Source organism: Nestor notabilis, unplaced genomic scaffold (genome assembly GCF_000696875.1).
Source record: "Nestor notabilis isolate BGI_N333 unplaced genomic scaffold, ASM69687v1 scaffold29136, whole genome shotgun sequence".
NCBI classification, from domain to species: domain Eukaryota; kingdom Metazoa; phylum Chordata; class Aves; order Psittaciformes; family Psittacidae; genus Nestor; species Nestor notabilis.
In genome coordinates this window covers 42,194-46,093 of record NW_009933787.1, presented here as the reverse complement: position 1 = coordinate 46,093, position 3,900 = coordinate 42,194, and the positions used below count along the sequence as shown (strand labels likewise).

Here is a 3,900-nt window from a genome sequence, read left to right as displayed (position 1 = left end):
TACTATTTTTTTTCTATTTCTCTCTCTTTTCTTGAGTCCTAGTTGAGAGAAAATGGCAGTCACGGTTAGTTCTTTGTCAAACTGAGTTACTCTTTTTTCATCAACATTTGTTTTCACATTGTTCCTCTTTCTGGTTCCCTCTTATGGTCCCATATGTGTCTCTTTAAAATTCAGAATACTTTATGGGTCAGCCTTTGGAAGCCTACACAGCCACTGTCCAAGCTGTGTCATGTTCATGGAGCATTAGAAGCCTTCTCTAGTACATATCTCATCCTGTAATTACCATGTTGTTTGTAAAACAGAGAGAGAGAGTGTGTAATTTCCATTTTTATCAGTGTGATATCTACTAAAAATCATTAATCATCACTAACATTCTGTGTCAGCAGTCTGTCTGTTTGATACTGGTCCATTAAAAAATACTTAGCCTTTAGTTCAGAAAGTCCTACATTAGAATCTCAGGCAGGTTATGCTTAGTGAGCAGCTAAAACATATCCTGCTTCAATGGTCACCTTTGTCACAGATGTTAGGTAGGTGTACTCTGATAAAAAGGCCGGGTACCTTTGTGAGCAAAAGTTGATTTTCATTTATTCATTACCCTATTTTCATGTATTAATTACCCTGACATGAAGCTAAGAAGCAAGGAAGTTCCAGGAAGAACTTTATAGAAAATATTAATTAGGGAATATAGCAAATGAACTAAAACAATGTAATAGAAGATTGAACGAAAGAAATACATGGGTGAAATAGTTCTTATATATGTAACAGAAGGAAAAACAACTTAGTACTGATTCTTTCTACATTTTAAAATGTTAAAGAACATTAGCAAATGAAATATTAAAAAATACAAGTAGGTGGTTTGACTGGTAAGGATTCAGTGCAACTTGAAGTGCAACCAGCTGAACAAGCATGGGTTTCATCCCAGAGGAGCAGTGTCTGAGTGCACATCCCTTCTAGGGATCAAATCACTAATATAAAGCTGCATTACTACAAATCTAACCTGAAAATACAACTGAATTTTCATCTGTCTAGAGGCTAACTAGATCCAGTCGTTAGGCTAATTTTTATACTTTGTGCTTCTGAGACAAATCTGGTCTTTTCTTGTGCTCAAATTCCCTGCTGCTTTGCTTCTCTTTCCTATGATACCATCCGGAAATAGCTTAGGCCTAAAGATGTAGTTTTTGAAACATGATTTTTACAATATAAGAACTCCTATTTAAAGCTCTTTAGAAGTCTTTTCACACAGCTACTTGTCTGCTACCTTGGACTGCTTGGACAGGCTTCACTCTTGTTTCTACTCTAGGAGGAATCTTTTTGCTCTGTGCTTGCACAGCATCTACTCTTTCAGCTTTGTTCGTGACTTGTGCCTGTTGATGCTGTTCAGTTTTCAAAGCCTGCAGTCTGTAATGGGGTCAGCAATCAATGTAGAGCAAAACACAGCAAGAAAAAAAGGAAAGAAGGCAGAACCTTGAAAATGATCAAAAGAACATCACAAAGAGGTTCAGATAATGAGGAAAGTTGGATTTCCTTGCAAAACAGTGTTCACAAGAATAAAAGCGGTGTAATGAAGAAGTGACATTTTGAGAGTTGAAGGTGGGTAAAAATTAGAACGAGAAGGCAAAGCTTTTCTGTTAGAAAAGAAGGTGAAAAGTGAAGCAGCCATTACTGCCTGCAGTAATGCCTGGAACACTGGGATAGGATAGTCCTTGAGACTGGACAGAAGCAAACTTCAATGTCATGAAGAACATTTGGCTAAATAAAAAATAAAGACAACGTAAGTATGAATGGTGAATGAAGTGACATCTCCTACTGCCTATGAGAAACTGGAAGAACGTTCCATTGGGTTTCAGACCCCAAAGCTCACCAGCATGCTTTCAGTTACAGTTTAGTGTTTCAGAACCTCTCCAAAATAGGAAGCAAAATATTAAATATACCTATGTCAATTGGCAAATACTTGACTGGGCTATTTAATACTTCTGGGAGTTGGATGTACAGCAATTCCTTCATCTGGCCACTGAGAATACCCCAGCTCTGCAGAGCAATTTTTAAGCTGCCCTCCTTCAGCAGCCTTCCCTTCATTTTCTCAGCTGCTGTTCCTTACCCAGCAGTATTTCAGGCAGTTGAAACTGGGTGATTGTAAAAGTGGCACGTATTTCACTGTCGAACCAGCTATGAATGACCTTTGGAATTTAAAACTTAAAAAGCAAATATAAAAATGGGAAAGTGTGACTAGTTTATGGGACAAAAGCTAAAATGGAATAGTCAAAGCATGAGAAGCTTTATTTGTGAATGAAAAGTTGTAACCAACTGTTAGGCGCACCTGTGCAAAAATACACTTTTTGGAAATTATTAAATGTCAGCTCTGATTTTTTCAGGCAACTGATATTTATATACTTGATTCTATAACATTCTTCTAGGAGTGAAACCCAAGCTATATTAGAAATGGAATAAGACAGTTTTTATAAAGATATCTCCAGAAGGTCATTTCTCACGGAACTTGATGTAACTCTGGCTGTTCCGAGTTATGCCTATTTCCCAACGTTCTTTGAATGAGTCTGAAATTTGGTGGAACTGAGCATGCGTGAGTGACTAAAATATCCATATCTGTTGATTTTAATAGTGAGAGATCAAGCCTCTGGAGGAGGACTTTTTTCTCCATTCTAATAGGGAAAACGTGCCACCCAATATAATTTCTCCAAAATTAACAACATTTATTTTCCATTGTAATTTCTTGATGGAATTTTCAAGGTGCTGTTGAGTGTTTTTTACATTTGAGCACTGAATTACTTAGATCCTATATGAAATAACCAACTACAAGGAAACATTGTATTTTAAGGTTTTTTTCAGCTTGAAAAACACAGCAGGATTTAATGCAGAGTATCTCGGGTACTTGGAATTGATGTTTTTAGGAAGGTAATTTTATTTTAGGAAGGAAAATTGTTTTTTATTACGAATATAATAGCAAGTACGGAGTCTCTGTGGCGCAATCAGTTAGCGCATTTGGCTGTTAACCAAAAGATTGGTGGTTCGAGCCCACCCAGAGACGGTTGTTCCCTTTCCTCTGTGCATGGGGGGGGGAGGTTGGAACTAGATGATCTTTAAAGTCACTTCCAACCCAAATGATTCTACGGAACCTTGGAAAACAAATTCTCTAGTAGCCTCAGACTCACTGAAACACAACTTTGCTGAAGTATCAGCAATGAGTTAACAGACTTGAAGTATTTCCATGCATCGTTATTTAAAGATGAAATTGCATAGAAATAGTTTAATTTAAGCAGAATATCACAGAGTGTTCTTAGCATGCACACTGTTCTGTCCTTTGTTTTTGTCTGTATGATGCTCTGTTGTGTTTCTGTGAGCTCTAATGGGTCTATGTAATTTTATGATGTTGAAATGCAAACATAAATATGCAAAATATCAACATGGGCTACTATGCACCTCAGGCTTAGCAAAGATTTGTCATTTAGGAATTAACAGATAGCTGAGTAATTGTGCTATTTGCAGAAATGTTGTGTAAAAGCTGGTGAGTTGGAATCTGCAGGACAGCTGTTATTGTTTGCTTCTAGCTTTAAATTTCCTGTGTATGGCACACTTTAATAATTGCTTCTAATGACATGCATATGAATCTAATTCTTTGATGTGACATTTTTGCTTATGCTTTAAAAACACTTGCACTGAGAGGCTTAACTAAAAGTATATGACTTTCTCTAGAGCCTAAAACCAGAACAAAGGTATATGCACTGAAACCACTAAAGCCCATATCCCTCAACAGCTTTCTCTCGTTATCAATTTATGAGTCAGCCCTTGCCTCTGTAGTGGTTTAAGCCCACAGTCTCACAGGGAAAACTGGTACAACTCCCTATCCACTGCCCATCTGCCTGTTTTCATGCTGTGAGCAAGAAT

At 37.3% G+C, this 3,900-nt stretch overlaps 1 non-coding gene across 1 annotated transcript; it reads left to right on the top strand.

Annotated features, from left to right (window-relative positions):
- Window positions 1–2,969: 2,969 nt before the first annotated feature.
- On the top strand, window positions 2,970–3,043 carry TRNAN-GUU. The gene has a single exon. It is a non-coding gene; the product is annotated as a tRNA-Asn (tRNA).
- Window positions 3,044–3,900: the final 857 nt, after the last annotated feature.